Genomic DNA, 20,268 nt, shown 5'->3' with positions numbered 1-20,268 from the left:
TATTTTGTATTTTATTTAAAGACAGGGTCTCACTAAATTGCTTAGTGCCTCATTTTTGCTGAGGCTGGCTTTGAACTTGTGATCCTCCTGCCTCAGTTTCCCAAACCACTGGGATTATAGGTATACCTCAACCATGCCTGGCTCCTTGATGTATTCTTATCTGGTCTTGATATCAGGATTGTACTGGCTCTTAGAATGAATTTGGAAGTGTTTCACCCCATTCTCTTTTATGAAAAAGTTCAAGGACCACTGGCATTAGTTTTTCTTAATGGTCTAGTAGAATTTAGATGAGAATCCATCTGGTCTGGGTGGGGTTTTTTGTTGTTTGTTTGTTTTTACTGCTTCTATTTCATTGCTAATTATTGCTCTGTTAAGATTTTTTTTTTAATCTCTTCTTGATTCAATTTTGGTAGGACATATGTGTGTAGAAATGTGTCCATTTCTTCTAGTTTTTTCAATTTATTTGAGTATATTTTCAAAATAGTACTTATTAATCCTCTGGATTTCTGATGTCATGGTGATTTCTCCTTTTTCATTTTAAATATTATTAATTTAAAAAAATATATATTAATTTGAGTCTTTTTTTTCTTTTGTTAATTTGGCTAAGGGTTATCAGTGCAAAGAACCAACTCTTTGTTTTGTTGATCATTTGTATTATATTTCATTGATTTTGGCCATGATTCTTATACTTCCTTTCTTCTAGTAATTTGTTAATTGGTTGTTTCTTGAATTTTCAGCACCTTGAGACCTTCCATCATCATTATGTTGTTTATGTGAGATATTTCTGATTTTCTTATGTAGTCAATCATAATTATAAATGTTCTTGTTAGAACCACCTTAATAGGGTCCTGAAGTTCTGATGTATTGTATCACTATTCTAAGAATTTTTTAGTTTCTCTACTCATTCATCATTTAAAAGTGTATTACCCAATATCCACATACTTATATTGTTGATATAGTTTTTTTTCAGGGGGTATTGATTTATAGTTTCATTCCATTATGATTATTATATGTAAGAAATCATATAATTTTTTATTTGCTAAGAATTGCTTTGTGGCATAAAGTATGGTCTGTTTTAGAGAAAGTTCAATGAGCAGCTAAAAATAATTCAGCTGTTTTTTGTTAAAGTATTTTACAGATGTCTGTTAACTTTATTATATTTAAACCACTTTTTAAGATCTGAAGATTTTTTTACTGAGTTTATGTTTAGATGGCCTACATGTGAGACTCTGTCTTCAGAATGGTGTACCCTATTTTTTATCTGATATTTCATCTACGTCAATATTTTTAGAGTCAGCTGCTACTGAATTATGAACTTTAGGAGGTATCATGTTACCTTAATGTTTCTGATTTCTTCTGTTCCTGTGCTGAGTTTTATGTCTGCTGGATTGGATTTCTCTTCCATTCAGTCTTCTCTTGCCATAATGTTTCAAGAGATTAGATTATTGTGAATTTTTCAATATATTTCCAAGTTGGTTTTATAGTGTAATTTCCCTAATGGTCCTTTAGTGATGATTAGTTTATTTTGAAACAGTGTATATTGTGTCAGGGTTTGAGAATTTCACTTTCCCTGTCAAAAAGTGGAGTGAGTCCTCTTTAGAGACCTGGCAATTGTGTTGTACACTGTAGAATACTTGTGGTACACCCTTTGTGAAAGCTCTTCATCACTTAAAATCTCTCTATATTCTAAAGAAATGTGGATGTGGTCTATATTGAGACACCTCAATAATGTTGTGTCCACAATTTTTGTATTAATTTTCTCTTTTTGTACTGTATGAACTCATATTCATGAGTAAGACCTGAGAGCCCTCTAGATATTTTTTTTCTTTCTTTTTTCCAGGTCCTGGTCATTAGTTTGGTGATTTTTCCCTTTCATTTGCTTTGTATTATTGTTGAAATTTGAATGTGGGGCTGGGGATGTGGCTCAAGTGGTAAAGCACTCGCCTGGCATGTGCAGGGCTCTGGGTTTGAACCTCAGCACCATATAAAAATAAAATAAAGATGTTGTGTCCACTGAAAACTAAAAAATAAATATTGAAAAATTTCTCTCTCTCTCTTTCTCTCTCTCTCTTAAAAAAAAAAGAACAAAATTTGAGTGTGTTTAATTTTTATGTGGAGCAATGTACTGTCTCTTGGCTAGATTGAGCTCAGCAGCAGAACTTCTACCCTGTGAGCTCATAGTATCCCAGTAGACTCCTAACACCTCAAAAGAAAAGGAGAATTCAAACAGAAGAAACAATAAAAAGAAACAATGTACTGCTTTACAATAAGTACTTATTGCTTCCTATTACACATAAATCACTAATTATGACAAAAAAAGGAATGGAGGTGTCAAAAAATGTGAAGCACAAAAATAATAAGTAACAATGAACTAGAACTAGCCTTAAGAAGTAGGTGTCAACTGTGCCATCCTCAGAACTAATAACTATAAAATGTGAATGGTGTTAGCAGCAAGTATGTAAACCAAATAGTTTATGAGCAGCGTAAAAACACAGTTCATTAAGATAAAAGAAAATGTATCACTAAAAGAGAAGTTTAGAATATTTAAAATGTAGGTACAGAGACAGTAGAGTAGATGTAGCAAGTAATGATTATAGAGAATGAGGAGAAAAAGTTAATAAAATTAACAAAATAAGTAAAAAGAGCACAAGAAAATTTGTCTATTTAGAGGAAGAAGAAAGGAGAGAAAGAGAAAAATGAAAAACAGAAACAGAGCAAATAAAAGCCAATATAAACAAACCAAAAAACACTAGTGTGCAAAGGACAGGACATAGAAAATAATAAACACTAAAAATGAGAAAAAGAGAAGCATATATGTGTATATATCTGTGAACCAATCAGCACAGAAAGAACACTAATTTTAGAAGAAAATGGGAAAAAAAATTCTTACTGAAAATGAAAGAATTGCCTTTATTCAGACGGTCAAAACTGTGGACAAGGATGGATGATCATTGCCTATGCCGGACCATCCTTGATTTTTCTTCTTGATCTATGTACTCCTTAGCAAGAACAAGGGATGTGAATTGTAAACCTCCCTCTTTTTGCATTGTTCTCCAGGCTGCCAGGTGTAGTGGCCTAAAACTGAATCTCATTGAATTAGCTTTTATCTTCCCTTCTCATCATATAAGATAGGACAGAAGAGAGAGGTACTGTCAATTGTAGTTTTGTCCAGACTTTAGGGTTGGTTACTATTGCAGATTTCTAAATGGGAAATTCCAGCAACTGGCATTTAGCTCTAATCGGACCTTTGGTCCTGTAATAGTCAAGATTCTCTAGAGAAACAAAATGAACAGGATACATATAGATCATATATATGGTTATGAAAAGGGATATGTTAGATTGGCTTATATAACCAGAAGCTGCATAGTCCCACAATGGCTGTCTGCAGGCTGGAGAGCTGGAGGAACCTATGGCTACACAGTCAAAGATGCTCAAGGCTCAGAATAAGAGAAATCAGTGATGCTACACCAGTTCAAGACCAAAGGGTTCTGGAAACTCCTTGGAGAATCACTGGCAAAATCTACTTTGGAAGAGTGAAAGAGCTCAGTCTGATGTTTTCAGGCAATTGCAGCAGCTATCAATAATCCATTCAATAAGAATCAAGCTTGCATCTGATACTACTTTCTTGTTTTTCCAATTTTTGATCAATCCAAACCCTCAACCTATTGGACAGTGTTGCCCAAACTTAGGTGGCTCTCTGCTTTGGTTTGTTATCCTACATGCCAATCATTCCTAGAAATATCCTCATTGACACACACAGAAGCCTCTTTATCTTAGGCATCTCTGAATCTAACCAAGTTGACAATTCAGATTAACTATTATAGGTATTTTGTGAGTAGTATTAGCTCTGGAAAGAATAGATCAGTTCACCACTAGGGCTAGGTAGATGCTGATTTGTGCTGTAAACCTCTATCTCAGAAGCTTTCCAAGAATCTCTTACTGCAAGGGAGCCAATCCTCCACAGGTATCGTATACTTCACCACTCTTAAGTCTGCCCTTCCCATGCTCATTCCCTGAGTGTAATCAATCCTACCTGTTCAGTTTCCTGACAATCTTAGGCTGGTCATAGGACCCACCAGACTAAAGAAAAGCTAGTTGCACTCCATTTTGTATCTCTTACTCCATTTTTTATCCCCCTACATAAATCTTCTCTTTACCTGTCTCAATCATGTTCTGCTAGGTATGTTATGCTCAAATTCGGGACCCCAAAAGACCACCGGAGACCAAGATCAATATAAGCAGCAAAGAGGTGTTTATTGCGAGCTAGCTTGGTCCTCTGTGAGCACACAGCAACTGGTGATACTGAGAGGCCCAGGCCCAGGGTTTGCAGCACTTTTATTCACTCTTTGGGGAAGGCAGGGACTCCACATACATCATAGCATCTCTTAGCAAATCATCACACACTGTGGGAAAATCATAAAACAACTCTAAAACATGATTAGCACATTCACTGGAGGGAACAAGTTGGGTAGGGGTGATTGGTTAGTACAAGACGGGGATTCCTTTGAACTGACTGGTTTAAACCAAGAGGGGAGTACATGCTGAACTACATGGTTTCCCAACATTTTATCAACCACCATAAACTATGGGGAGGGTCATCTGGCATCCCAGGTATTTTCCCAGTCTCTTGCTGATTGATGGCTGCTAGGGGGTTGCTATGGGTCCCCACCTAGCCTGACAGAGTCAGGGACACCTGGCGCACCAAATCTCTCCTGTTATTTGTAGATAAACAACTCAGAAGGGTGGGTAAGTGCCTAGGAGTGCTCTGTGGGTCTTTCCAAGGACAAGGGTCACGTCCTGTCCCCTTCCTTGGACAGGCTTTGCTCTGAGGTAGAAGCTGGCTTTTCAGGTACACCCTAAGCCACACAATATGCTCTTGCTGGGACAGTATGACAATGTTGTCTATAATCTTCCAGGTTCCCGCATATGTCTCCCTGCCTCAGCTTTTCACTTTCCAGTTGACAAACACAGAGCACTTTTTTGGGGGGGGAAGGGGGACTGGGTACCAGGGATTAACTCAGGGGTGCTTGACCACTGAGCCACATCCCCAGCCCTATTTTGTATTTTATTTAGAAACAGGGTCTCAGTGAGTTGCTAAACACCTCGCCCTTACTGAGGCTGGCTTTGGACTCCAAAACTCCTTCTTCAGCCTCCTGAACAACTGGGATTACAGGCATGTGCCACCCCACTGGGCTCAAACACCAAGTTGCTGTGCAGGCTTGGTTTTCAGCTAAGTTTAGACTATACCAGTTTTTCCATGCCAAAGTTAAGGATGATAAAATTATTTAACATTTTTTAGAAGACTGTGTAAGATTTATTGGGAGTAGGTGGGGGAAATACCATGAATTCCCTGTAATTTCTTCCAGGCCCTCCCTCCAATGTGTCCCCTAGCTCCCTCTCCTAGTTTATGACACATCTATGTTTGTGTTATTCCTTTGCTCTATGGTAAACTGGCACAGCTGCCACTTGTGCCACAACCAGCTTGACTCCAATGTGCTCTTGTTCTTGGATGCACCAGAATTTCTGAGTCTCTAAGCACCTCTGACTGTCCAGTGTCAAACTTCAATGAATGCCCTCTTTCACCCATGTTGCTGTGGGACAGTATTTCCACTGCTTGAATCCCAAGCCACAGCGCAACTGGAAAGTCAGCCTTCCTCTAATGAACTCTCTTGAATCTGCCTCGTATAGCTGTCTTTGTGGGAGAATAAGTTTTCATTTTTCTCGAATAAATGTGAGACAGTGCAAATACTGAATGACATGTCAATGACAGGCTTAATATAAGAAACTGCCAAAATGTTTTCCAGAGTGAGTGTACCATGTTCATACTAAAAGCAACGTGTGAGTGAGCTAATTTCCCACATCCTCACCAATATTTGTCCTTGCAGTTTTAATTTAAAGATCCCAAAGATTACTTACTTACAAACTCTCTTTGATAAAATGTCTAATTATTTTGCAATTAGATTTTATTCTTTTTCCCTTCTTTGTTTTCAGAGCTATGTTTTCTACATGTTATTATATTGTTTATAATGTGGTTTTCAAATATTTGATTTGCAGTCTGTAGTTGGATTTTTCATCTTCTTTGTGGAGTCCTTTCCGAAGTAATTTTTTTTTATGTCAGGTTGAATTTATCAATATTTATTTTTTATAGATGGTGAACTTAGTGTCAAGCCTGAGAACCAACTTATTCAGGACCTTGAAGTAAAACTAATGAGTTTAGACTTGGAAATATTAAGTAGATAAAAGAAGAATAGGAGTTTGTTTTCTTTACTTTAGAGCTTTTGAAATTTATTTTGTATCACATACACACAAACTTTTTTTAACTGAAAATTTACATGAGACTGCACTATAATAAACAGATAAAAGTAAGATGCTGATTAATGTAGAAACAAGGCTCAAGCTCCTGTGTTTTTGACCTTTTTCTTGTTTCTCTGCTACACCTGATGCTGGAATTTCTCCAGAGAAACATCTTCTTAAGATGCAAAAATATCCTACTTCACATCATAAGCCACTTCAGAATCTGGGTTCCTAATCCAGAGTATTCAATTACTATTTTGTTTTCTAGGTTTTTACTTTTATAAGAAATATTTAAAAGATACATCAGTAAATTGATATCAGAAAAAAGTTAAGGAAAATATGATTCTTTAGCTTTTTTTTTTTTTTTTTTAGCAGATTATGTAAGATTTATTGGGAGTAGGTTGGGACACACCATTAACTCCCTGTAATTCTTCCAGTCCCTCCCTCCCGTGTGTCTCCTAGCTCCCTCTCCTGGTTTATATCACATCATTTTGACACATCTATGTAGTTATAAAAGATCTATGTGCCACCCCTTCAAATTCTATGCTTTGGGGGAGAAAAAAACTAATCCTTTTGATTTATCTAGCACTGGAGCTGGCGATTGAAATGGATAGATATTTAATAAATAAATAACATTAGTAAAATATGTACTTTAAGATCTGAGGTTTTCAGTGAATTAGTAAATTTCTTTAAAGTCTCTGATACCTAAAAGGTACTTTACTCTTTGCTAAAAATATTCTTTGCCTGAATATACATCATAAGCTATGAGGTTATTTTAGAATGCTTTTGGAATAGGACTTGTGACACCTTGGACAAGACCAATAAAGCTGGAAGGCAGCAAAAGAGTTTTCAGCAAAATTCTTTAGAGCTCTCTGCATCTCTCAGTTTGTATTTGATACCTAGAGAATTACTATATTTGCTTGGCCCTTGCCCTTTTTTTTCATAACTTGGGTTCCTCTTTGCAATGATTTTCAGGAATTCCCCATGAGACTGACCACAAATGACTACTTTGGCAACGAAGAGTTGCTCTCTGGGTGACAGTTTAGTTAAAGTCAGCTGCTGAGGTCCAGCCCCCATGGGGGGGGGCATGGAGTGAGGGTCCATGGGGTCCTGAAAGAGGAGTGGCATCAGAAGAGTTGGGATGACAGGTTGCAAGTTAGAAACCTCCAGAAGACATCTCTCTGCCCCTAGAGGGACTTTTATTTTTATACCTTTTTTACAGGTGTTTTTTCAAGTAGCTAATGGATTGCTTCAAAGCCCGAAACTTTTTTGATTTACATAATTTTCAAGAATTACAATCTTTTCTGACCTACATTGATTACCTAAGATATTGAGTACATTGTTCAAAATATTTTTCTGTAACCTTAGACAATCACGATTATGGTTTTACATTTTTTGTGTAAATCACTAGGTGCTAAGTGATGCAACTAGATTACTTGATTACTGACCTATTATTATTCACTTCTAACTTTAAAGCATACCTGTAATTATTTCATTAACCTTTAACTTTAAATCATACTTATGATTATTGGTAAGCTTTCTTACTTCTAAACTAAAATCCCAGTAAAACACACTTAAAGTAGTGAAAGTCTATTGTTTAAAAGCCTACTATTCTGAAGTGCCTCTAAAATATATCTATGTTAGTTTTACATTATCCTATTTTTAATTTCCAAAGTAATTTTCTTTTTTCATATTTAACTGCTTTCTTAAAGAACTACTTTGATCCTTGGTCAAAGCACACCAATTCTTATGTCTTTGTGATCTTTAACTAAAGGGCGGGCTTTACACCTCAACTCATTTGTCATTTATATTACCTACGTGTTTTCCATTTTCATCAGAAGTTTCTGCATAAAGCAAAGGAGGGTCTATTGGTTGGGGAACGTATTTTTATTAGTCTCTTGTCCTTGAGGGGATACTATAAGCTATGTATGGTGGTCCTTGTACTCTTGGCACAGCAATTGTTTCTCTGTAGCTGGGCTATTGTATTGTAAATTGTGGCTTTAGGATGGGATTGGGTGGGTTAGTGTAAATTGTTAACCATGGGATAAATATTTCTTGTTTAAGCTTGAGGAATAACACCATTGTTTGTATCCTGAGAGACACTGAAAGGCACCTCAAGACATGTCTCAATTGCATCCTTAGTCTCATTCTGGGAATTTTCCTACAATCTCAGACAACACAAACTTTTATTATTGATTGACATGTGCCCTGTTATCCATATCATGAGTATCATAAACAAAACACTTAACATTCCTAATGGTTCCTGTTTCCAGATGGTGTGGCCTTGCTGCAGCATCCCCCATGCTGTGACCCTGTCAGACATCAGGTGCAGAAACACTTTTACCAGTCAGTTCTCACATTACCCTGATTGATTTAACGCTTGTAGATTTTAAGCCAACTTGGAAGGCAGGGCAGCTAAATGGTTGCTTAAAACTTCAATTTATGGATACTTAATCATATCTGGAAATAACACATGATGGGTAAAGTCTTATCTTTAATATGCCCTCCTCTTAAAGGCATTCAGTTTTTAAAAGTAACACAAAAGTAATCTGGTTAATAGATGTTTTGATAAATAAGCATTGAACAGATAATTAATAAGGTCTGTTGAAAAATGTGTGAAATTATGAGCCTATCTTTGTCTAACTTGAATTAATAGTATTTTGACTAAAGTATGTTACAATTTTAGAAAACAAGAAGAAGGTTTGTATAGTTGTAAATATAGCAAATATTCATTTAATATCTGTTAGCTAAGCACTAATTCAGCCCCTACTGATGTCTGTAATGAAGATTCTATGCTCATGTTTTTTACATTCTAGATGAGCAGGATAGAAAATAAACCATAAAAAAAATTGAAGATGAAAATGTCAGATACAAAGAAAAATCAACATGTTATATATTAGCTGTTCAAACAGATAATAATTAAGACAGCAATTCAGTATAGGGAGATACCACTTTGGCCAAACTTAGCATCATTTGGAAAGAAAATATTAGAAAAGTGAAGTATGTTATCTGGGATTTTGAAAATGGAAAGTGAAACCTAACATAGCAGAGTTCTTCAGGTTGAGAGGTGCCTGAGTACTAGGTTCACATCACCATTCCTCCATATAAAAAATAGTCTAGTGTTTAAACTGGTTGGAGTTGGGTTAATAGCAAGGGTGGTAAGGAAATGGAATCCTCTAAGAATTTTATAAGAATGAGACACATAATCTTCAGAAACAAAAAAAAGTCATATAGCTTCAGAAATTCATAAGCCAGTTTAGGAAATGACAAGACCATGGGTTAGGAATTGAGAAGATGCCTGTTGAGATAAATAAGTAGCAAATACTTAAGAACTGAAGAATTGATAGTATCTGTCCAACTCTAAATCCTAGACACCAGTAAAAATTACTTGATATTACATTTTTGTAGTGGGAAATAAAAACTTGATTATAAGATTATCAAAATTTTTCAAAATGCCAAGATAATTTTGTAACTCTTTAAAAAGTGTAGAATAAAATGTAATAATTACCTAGCTCTTTCAAAGTATATGTGAGAAAGGTTTCTACAATATTCTTCAAATTTTTGCTAATGTTTATCTCCTATAATCCCAATACATAATAAAGTACAGGGCTCACACAGAAGTCAAAATGGATATATTTTGCCCAGTGTACGATATTTATTAGTGCAAAGAGGACATAAAATGTAATTTTGTATATTTCTAATTTCCCAGCATGCCCTGAAATTCACTCACAAATGATACTAGCATTTTATTTTTTGAAGAATCTCTTTAGTTTTACTTGGCAAATTAAGTTATTTTAAGTCATTACATGATATTGAAATATTTTTACTCAATATTGAAATAGTTCTATTCAATATTAGAATTAATTAAGTACATTCTAAAAATCAGATTTTAGCTTTAATTTCTATGTGATTTTAATTACTCATAATTTTACAAAATATCATTTGACTTAATATTACTGTCATACTACATAGTATGAATAAAAATCCATAATCTTAGTCAGAAATTTTATCTTTTATAAAGACAATTCCAGTCTCATTTCTTTTTCCTTGCCAAGGGTTAGATTTTCATTTGATAAAATAAGGTACTCCAAAAGGTACTGAAGCAATGTAAAAATTATTCAGACTTTATGAGCTTAACAAAACCCATGTTTTCTCAACCTGCTCTTAAATGTTAATATTTCATTGTTTTGTATTATTTTTTAATTATCAAATAAAATTCAGTGAAAAGTTTCTTACACTTTTTATTGAGTAGCATCTTAATAAATAATCTTAGGGTTCAAGTCAATAAACTAAAGGAATTCACACCAGGGTTTCAGGCTCTTTTTTCTTCATTACACTTCTGTAATTTTCAATGTAATATAAATTGTCTGGGGTTATTATTCAAATTGTGGATTCATTTACACATACTACTTTCAGATATCCTTAATTAATGTTAAACCAGGAAACTCCATTGAACCAACTCCTCAAGTGATCCTGAAGCCAAGACCATTTTGATAAACACCTTGTCAAGATTTCCTCTCTATAATCTGACATTAGGAGAAATTTCACTTGCTTTTTTGGCCCTGTGCAATTTAATTTACTGTAAATCAACATTGGCCAATTCTATAATTATTTCAAAATTTAAATCCAGAGTATTCTTCAGGAAAACAAAACAGTTTTAAATAAAATAGGCTTAAAATTATTTCCTATGACTATAATAAATATATTCCTACTGATTTCAAAGCAAATAACATGAGGCTTAGTAATGACCAATCAGGGTGCCTTTTGTATAATGTTAAGCCAATATATAGCACAGATATTTACCACATTGTTAATAAATCATTTTGGCCACATTTCAACCTTGAAAAACCATCACTCATCTCTGAATCATGCTGTGATGTCTTGTCTAATTAAACCAATTTAAAATATGCAAGTGGTTTTTACGGATGTTAGATTGTGAGAAATGTAGCTTTTTGTGAGAAATATACATAATCTTCTATAGTTTAATATATATGATTTCTAATCTCCCAAATAAAATATCATGTGAAAAAGCAAACTTACCTCTGAAAGACATGGCAATAGACAGAATTCATATATTTTTAAGAATGCTCTCAAATCCTGGATATCTAGCTTTAGATAGTATGCCTTCTATTTTTTGCATGGCTTATTTTTAGTAACTCCTGCCCTACTTACCATTTTGAATGAATGCACAGATGCTTCTGGCTCCTGTTTAGGGTACTGGTGTCATGTTGGAGCCCAGGCACACTTCTCAGTAGTGGAACACCCATTTTTGCTCTGCTAGCCCTGTTCTAGGACACCGTATTGTTCACACCACTCAGATGCTATGAGAAGTTTGATTCCTGGTAATGATTTTCTATAATCATGATAATACTTCTTCAGCTCAGTTTTGTTATCTCCCAGGATACTAAGCATGGTGCATAGTCTCTCATAATATGATTTTCAGAAGTCCTAGATGACAGAGAGAATAGAATTATATGTTGTAATGGGTTCATAGAGTAAAGACGTTCTCATTAAGCATCAATTCATATGGTTTAAAATTCTGCCAAGCTGGGAATTCTGCCATGTCTTTTTGTGTGGTTGAGGAACTCACAGATATATTTATACCAAATTTGGCAGTCAGTCTGACCATTACATTGCCTGTACTTACAGCAGGATCTGGCAGAGGCAGACACTCCATAAATATGTAAGAAGTAATTTAAATATTCATTGATTTCAAGAATCTATTATTATAGACTCTGGAAGAAAAGCAATAGAATTAGAATGTACAGAAGAGTTGAAAATCTACCAACAAGCTAAATCTAGATCTAGTGCTTCAACAAATATTTGTGACACTTGAGATTTGATTACTAAATTTTTGAAGTACAAAGTGAGTATTATTTGGGCTCAAAAAGATAAACTGGTATATTAAATTGACAGATTTCCTTGATGGCACGCCAGAAAAATAAACAACGCACTCTGCCTATTTTCCCTAGGAATTTAAAAACTCCTTGGTGGTAAATAAAATATAACAGTTTTCTTGGTAATCCACATAGATTTTTCTGCATAAAATTACAAATGTATATTCTGATACATATCAGAAGAGATGGAGTCTGTGTTGGAAAATGATGATTCTAAAAGATGTACTGAAGGCCTCTTAATTGAAAGCTTAAAATTTAACTTGTGAAGCATTCAGGGCCAGAGAATGCAAAGCTCATAAATAGCCCGAAAAACCCAGGTTACTTCACATGTCTGTAAGTGCAGGTGTTTGATGTCATACACACACACAAACACACACACACACACACAGACGCATGGTGGATTTATGGTATCAAAACTAAGAAAATAACACCATAAGTAAGAAAATAAGATTGTATTCCTTGTTCATCACTTTGTTACTTCTTGCAACAGAAAGGAAATAGAAAATGTTAGAGAATAAAAAGGTTACACAAGTGCCTAATGTTTACCTAATTGGCAAAGAACAACACAGCATTGGAGAGGAGAAACCTCTGCAGTCAAATGTTACACAACCAGAGAACTCTGGGCAATGTTTTTTTGTGAGATGAATATATACATACTCATACCCTACCTTCTCACAAACACAAAATTACACCCTGCAAAAAGCCAACATATCAGACTGATGTGAAACCAAGATTTATTGGCAGTTAAAAAAGGATTCAAGAAAAGATCAGAGTAACATCCACTGAAAGAATATCTTTTAGGTTCCGACTTAATCAGACACTGAATCCACAGTTCTCCTTTTGTGCTTGAAATGTGTTGGATTTAAATCACAAGCATTTAACCCATATTTTAAAAATTAATTTTCTGGATACTGTAATAATTAGAGGAGCTAATAGAGTGAGAATTTTTATTTCATTCTTTTTTTCTTTCCTCCAGTTTATTTATTTATTTATTTAGAACCCAGAGGCCTTTGCTTTACCACTGAGCTACATCCTCAGCCCACTTTATTTTTTATTTTAAAAAGGGTCTCACTAAGTTGCCTTTGAGCCTTCTTATGTTGCTGAGGGTGAACCTCAAACTTGTGATCTTCCTGATTCTGAGCCACTGAGATTAGAGGTATGGGCTACTACACCCAGCTGAGAATTTTTGTAAACATCAAACTCTATCATGGGAAGAAGAAGATGAAGGAAAGAACCTGAAAGGGGGAGGAATATACCAAGCACATTTTGCTTTATTCACCTGTTGACAAAGAAACATTTCTCATTGGCTGGCGGTCTGTAAGATCTATGTAAACAGTAGACTATCTTAGAAACATTGATTAGTGGACAATTATTTTAAAGCCCATACAGTAAGCAAAACACTGAAGTATTTAAAATAACAATATTTAAAATAACAATATTACTGATGATGATGATGATGATGATGATAATTAAAAATTTGAAAAAGGAGAAATTTTCAGTAGGTTTTGATTATACAAATAAACAAAGACAAAAAAAAAATCTCAGTTCTAGGTTGTGTTCCATAAAACCCAACTAAGTCAAATTTAAATACCGGCTTTTTTAAAGAAAATTAAAACATATTACAATGGCATGAAAATTTTTTGTACAAATAGCTATTGTGAGAGGAGTACCTAAGCAAAAATTTTATTTTTAAGTTCAGTCAAAACTAAGGTATAGGGATGGATATATTCCATAATCCAGGAGACGTCATAAAGCTTTATTTTATATTTATAAGGATTTAATTTTCTATCAGTCAGTAACAACAGGTTCTTAGGAAAAATATAATTCCAAGGTGAAAAATAAATTCACTCTATTTTCTTACAATTCTAATGTCAATTTTTTCTTATTGTGTCTCCTCCTATGGAAAACAAGTCATTATCATCTACTTAGTTTATTATGTCTGAATTTAATTGTGTGTCAAAATGTACACATATTAAGTTGGAAGAGATTTTAGAATTATTCTGTCCCAATGATTCCTCAGACCATTTAAAGTCTTTCAGATCAGAGAACAGGAGAAACACAATAAGGCTCAGACTTTCATACCAAAATTCTCAGTGAGTACAGAGTACAAAGGTCTTCTCCAATGACACAATCTCCATTATTGCCTATCGTGCTTCTACAGTAATGCTGTACCTCTATTATCCAGTTTCAGAATCATCTAAGCAACTACTTACAAAGATGCTTAACAAGTTCTTTCCAGTTGCTAATAATCCTTTTCATGGAACTGCTTCTTTCCACCATCATAAAGTTCCCATACTTGCCACTCCTTTCTAGTTCACTTTAAAGTAATTTATCACTTTCCTATACTTAATGTTCCTTCAATCTATTTGGTAGTTCCACTGTAGAGTAATCGAAAATATTTTTCAATACATTTATTTTATTTACTTATTTTTATGTGGTGCTGAGGATCAAACCCAGGGCCTCGCATTTGCTAGGCAAGCGCTCTACTGCTAAGCCACAACCCCAGCCCAGTAATCTAAAATACTATAGAAATATAATGTGTTGGGGATAGGTGTTCAATGTTTCAGTCAATTTTAGGGTGACTTGATTCTTTGAATATCTATGTCTAAATCTTTTACATATTACATATCTATCTCAATCTTTAATCTATATTTAATTAAAATTTGAATATTTTTGCCAGATTATATTAGACTTCAAAAAAAATTTTCAAAGAATTCATACAAACCTCAACAATTCATCAGGGGTGCACAATGTTTAGGTAGTTTAATATCTAGGGGAAAATAAAATAATAAAATATTGTTTTTACTTATCTATAAAAACAAAAATTATAGTTTATTTAAGAAAGACATCAGCATGATCCATGTAAATAAAATGTAAATTTTCACTGAGTACTGTTTGTTAATTCTTAGTGCTAGTGATGTTCTAAACACTCATCAAAGATTCAATATTGAACAAAGGAAACCATTGGACCAACATTGGCATAGAGGGAAAATTCAAAAATAAATAGAAAATGTAGCTTCTGGCAGTGGTAACTACTATGAAGGAAAAAAAAAATGAAACAATGGACAAAGGTAAACATGAAAATTCTGGGACAGAAGGAGGTTAAGAAAATTCCTCTTAGATCAAGATATTGATTTTAGCAGGGGACCTGCCAGTAAATACAACCAGGGTTCCTAGGGGGAAAACACTACTAAAAGGAAGAGAGCCAGTGTGATCAGCCCTGAAACCCGTGACGGAACAGTAACAAATTAGATAAAATAAATGAAGAGCTATGAAGTATTCCACCAAGTATTGTAAAACAATGGTGTTTATAAAATCAAAGCACATGCTTTTCACAGTGAAATTCATAAGTATCTTTTACTGCCCTTTTCCTTGGCCACTCAAAAATGAAATCTTGCCAAATTGAGAGAAACAAAAACATTGGTAAAATGGGGAAGATAATTTTCAGAATTCTTGAGCTATTATGGTCAAAATGTTATTACAAAAATACTATAAGCAAAGCAATCATGTTGACAATGGAATAGACCTGAATGAAAAGAATTAAAATGGTAACAACTGTATATAATTCAATTTAGGTGGCGTCACATATTAGTGTGGAATAACAACATATTTTTTTCTGATAAAATTGGATCATTATTTAAGAAAAATGGATGAATTGGTACCTCTTTTCACACATTGAAACAAAATTAATTCCATCAGAATTAGAAAGTTAAGTATTAAAAATAAAACCATAAAATAATTGTAGAAATAATGATGAGAGCTCAATTAATAACTTTTAGTAGTGAATAATATCGTAAAACATCTACAAGTGATACATGGAGATTAAAATATGAATGTAAAACTAAGAAGAATATTTATACTTTTGACAGAGTGGGTAACAAAAGCCTTAGTAAACCTTGGTATGTAGGGGTGTCTTACAATTCACTATCAAAAGATGCAAAAGAAAAACAAGATGTCTTCACAGAAAAAAAATGCAAAGTGTAATCCTAGTCCCAAACAGAATTCTATTTACCAAAATTCATCTGGAAGAAATATTAAATTGCCACAGTCTGGCTGCAGCAAAATAACCGGGGGGTGACGAACAACTTGTGTACGTTGATACAGCAGGAGTGGAAGCCGTTTATTGTAGGACAACAGAGGTATTTATACATTTTACACAGCTTATCTTAATTAGCATAAACTAGATATATCAGTCAACCAGTAAGGAATCTCCACACTTAATGGCTGGCTTTTGCTACTTCACAAACCACTCCCTCTGGCATTTTGCCAGGCGCCATCCAGACTTGTTTACAGACTCTAACATTAAATTAATTAAGATACAAATTACATTTTTAGAAACTTTTAAAGTCTTTCTCTATATGTGTATATATGTTATTGTTATAAATGTTATATATAGATTGTTATTGTTGTCTGTTATTTGTAAGTGAATGGTGAATTCCATAAACTGATATTGATAATATTAGTTGGTGTAAATTCTCTGTAGATCAATTTAGCTCTCTACGTTTAATGGATGCTTTGAACATTCCTCTTCTGCCTCAAAAAAACTTCTGGGAATTTACCTTAAGAAGATTACAAGGAATATTTAGATGTATAAAAATGTGAGGTCATTGCTGAATTATTTAAAACATGAATGTCAATATGAAAGTATTGTGTAAATTATAGTTTAAATATGAAGGGCTATTGTGAAAACAATAAAATGATATTTTTGTTAAATAATAGGATGGAAGTTTACTGTATATTAAAATGTGTATTTACAGTTTCAATTAATTTTTAGAAGAGAATGTTCTTTATTTCCATGTTCTTAATGAAAAAGATAGGTAAATATTTTTTCACAAATCACCTAGGTAAAAAAAATTATGAAGTCCTGATTGCACTGTAACTTAAGTACACATTCATAAATTCACACTTCTATTTCTCATAAGAGCATTTCATTAAAAAAATAGAACTTAGAACACAGTAATGGAAAATGAAATAATGTTATTTGCTGGTAAATGAATAGAACTGCAAAACATCATGCTAAGTATAATAAGCCAGACTCATTAAGTTAAGGGTCAGATGTTATCTCTCTTATATAGACACTAGAGAAGAAAATGGAACTTAAAAAGTGGATATCATGAAAATAGAAGGGAGATAAATAGAGTAGAGGTAGGGGAACAAGGGGGAGGGAAAAGGGAGAACTGGGGAATAAAATCAACCAGATTATGCTATATGAATGTATGAATATATTAAATTAAATCCTACTTTTATGTATAACTATAATGCATCAATGAAAAGATATACATAAATAGAAGAAGGATGACCCGAAGAGTAGAGAAAGAGAATCAGGGTCAGGGAGAGGAAGGGAGGAAAAAGACAGGTACCCGGGAAATAAATGGAGAAAATTATGTGCATATATGAATAAATCACAATGAACCTCACTATCATATGTAATTTTATAGCATAATTAAAACATAAAAAACACTAGTTTATATAGAGTAAAATGTGTTATGGGTCCATGACCTTACTATATGCCATATTTATGTGTTTAGTGTGTGCATCTCATACATAACCACACTCAAAACATTATTACACCTTTTTTATGTGTACATCTGTGTATTATATATTGAAGGAATAGTGATTAAAATAAGGGTATAATGATTGTATATAGGTGTTTTTCTTCTTCTTTTAAAAGCAGCTCAACTTAAAATTGTAAAATTTTCAAGATATTATAAAAAATGCAAAACATTAATTGCTTACCTATATAAATATATTTTACCAGGCTTCATTATTCACTCTAAATCTTTCCAAACTACTGAGTTAGAATAAATACCCCATTCCTATATTATTTTTGTAAACATACATTTATTCTATAAGTATATTTTAAAATGTACTCAAATATCAATTTCCCATGTAATTTTGACTTCTTTTAGGATAATTTCCATAATATTCTTTCTTTTTTTATTGGCACATTATAATTATACATAATAGAGGGATTCACTATGCCATATTTTCACATGCATACATTGTTTGCTCAATTTCCTTTCACAGTATCTTCCCTTTCATGCCTCGTCTCTCTCCCCGTAATTTATTTTCTTATTGTAATGATTTTCCTTCTATTCTTCTTCATATTATTTTAGTTAGTAAATTATATATATATACATATATATATATATATATATATGTGTGTGTGTGTGTGTGTGTGTGTGTGTGTATCCATCCATCCATGTTGGAATATAAGTGGGATTTAATAACTATTAAAAGAAAAATTAACTTTCTTTTTTATAGATTTTTTAAAAAATTATTTATTCTAATTTGTTGTATATTACAGAAGAATATAATTCAATTCATATTACAAATATAGAGCACAATTTTTCATGTCTCTGGTTGTACACAAAGTAGAGTCACACCATTTGTGTCTTCATATATGTACTTAAGGTAATAATGTCCGTATCATTCCACCATCTTTCCTACCCCCCTTCCCCCTTCCTTTCCTCCCTATCTAAAGTTCATCTATTTCTCCTATGATTCCCCCCATCCCCATTATGAATCAGCATTCTTATGTCAGAGAAAACATTTGGTATTTGTTTTATGGGGATTGTCTTACTTCACTTAGCATGATATCCTGCAACTCCATTCATTTACCTGCAAATGCCATGATTTTATTCTTTTTTAATGCTTGAGTAGTATTCCATTGTGTATATATTCATTCATCTACTAAAGGGCATCTAGGTATGTTACACAATTTTGCTATTGTGAATTGTCCTGCTATAAACATTGATATGGCTGCATCTCTGAAGTATGTTGTTTTTAAGTCCTTTGGGTATAAACCAAGGAGTGAGATAGCTGCGTCAAATGGTGGTTCCATTCTCAGTTTTCAAAGGAAATTTCTTACTGTTTTTCATTTTGGCTGCACCAGTTTGTAGTCCCACCAGCAATGTATGAGTGTGCCTTTTTCCCCACGTCCTCACCAACACTTATTTTTGTTTGTATTCTTAATAGCTGCCATTCTGATTGGAGTGAGATGAAATCTTAGAGTAGTAGTTTCAAATCTTAGATTTGCATTTCTCTAATTGCTAGAGATGTTGAACATTTTTTCATATATTTGTTGATTAATTGTATATCATCTTCTAAGAAGCGTTTGTTCAGTTCCTTGGTCTATTTATTGATTGAGTTATTTGGTTTTTTTTGTTTTGTTTTGTTTTGTTTTTTGATGTTAAAGATATAATTTTAAAATTATAAAGTAAAGTAAATTATAAAGTAAAAATTTGCTCTCATTCTGTAGGCTGTCTGTTCACATCACAGATTCTTTTGCTGAGAAGAAGCTTTTTAGTATGAATCCATCCCATTTACTCATACTTGATCTTAATTCTTTCATGATAGGAGTCTTATTAAGGAAGTCAGGCCTAATCCAACACAATGGAGATTTGGGCCTAATTTTCTTTTATTAGGCACAGGGTCTCTGGTTTAATTTCTATGTCTTTGATCCACTTTGAATTGAGTTTTGTGCATCCTGAGAGATAGGGGCTTAATTTCATTATGTTGCATATGGATTTCCAGTCTTCTGAGCACCATTTGTTGAGGAGGCTATCTTTTCTCCAATATATGTTTTTGGCGACTTTGTCTCATATAACTAACTTTGTGGGTTTGTCTCTGTGTCCTCTATTCTGTACCATTGGTCTACAAGACTATTTTGGTGCCAATATCATGACGTTTGCCTCCATCTTGCATAAATATTTAGGTTGAAACATGAGATATTAAAAATATTTAAGAATTTTTATCTGCAAATGTTATTTTCACATGCCCTGATTAAAATATTATGTTAATTAAGAAATATATTCACTTGTGGTCATTTTCTATATTAACCAGGCTTGTAAATAATAAATAGTTAGTATAATTTTATTTTAAAAATAAGTAATTGAAGGATCATTTGGCAGCATATGTATACAATTGAAATGATACTGGGAAGATTACAATGGATCTTGCCCAGGGACAACAACCAAATTTATGTTAAAAAATTAAAAGTGAATAAGCAAGTAAACAAAGAACCTATTGGCTCCTTAAAATATCTTTACTCATGGTAGAATGAAACCATGAATTT

The 20,268-nt window shown here is 33.4% G+C and overlaps 1 long non-coding RNA gene across 1 annotated transcript in view; it reads right to left on the bottom strand.

The window, feature by feature from the left end:
• LOC144369330 (uncharacterized) overlaps positions 1–11,416 on the bottom strand; it is a 286,790-nt gene extending 275,374 nt beyond the window's left edge. Inside the window, exon 1 of the long non-coding RNA XR_013428847.1 lies at positions 11,335–11,416. This is a non-coding gene — a long non-coding RNA (uncharacterized LOC144369330). The remainder of the gene's footprint in view (positions 1–11,334) is intronic.
• Between the last annotated feature and the right edge of the window lie 8,852 nt (positions 11,417–20,268).

The sequence above is a fragment of the Ictidomys tridecemlineatus genome, chromosome 12 (assembly GCF_052094955.1).
Source record: "Ictidomys tridecemlineatus isolate mIctTri1 chromosome 12, mIctTri1.hap1, whole genome shotgun sequence".
Lineage (NCBI taxonomy): Eukaryota > Metazoa > Chordata > Mammalia > Rodentia > Sciuridae > Ictidomys > Ictidomys tridecemlineatus.
This window is presented reverse-complemented; position numbering and strand designations above follow the sequence as displayed.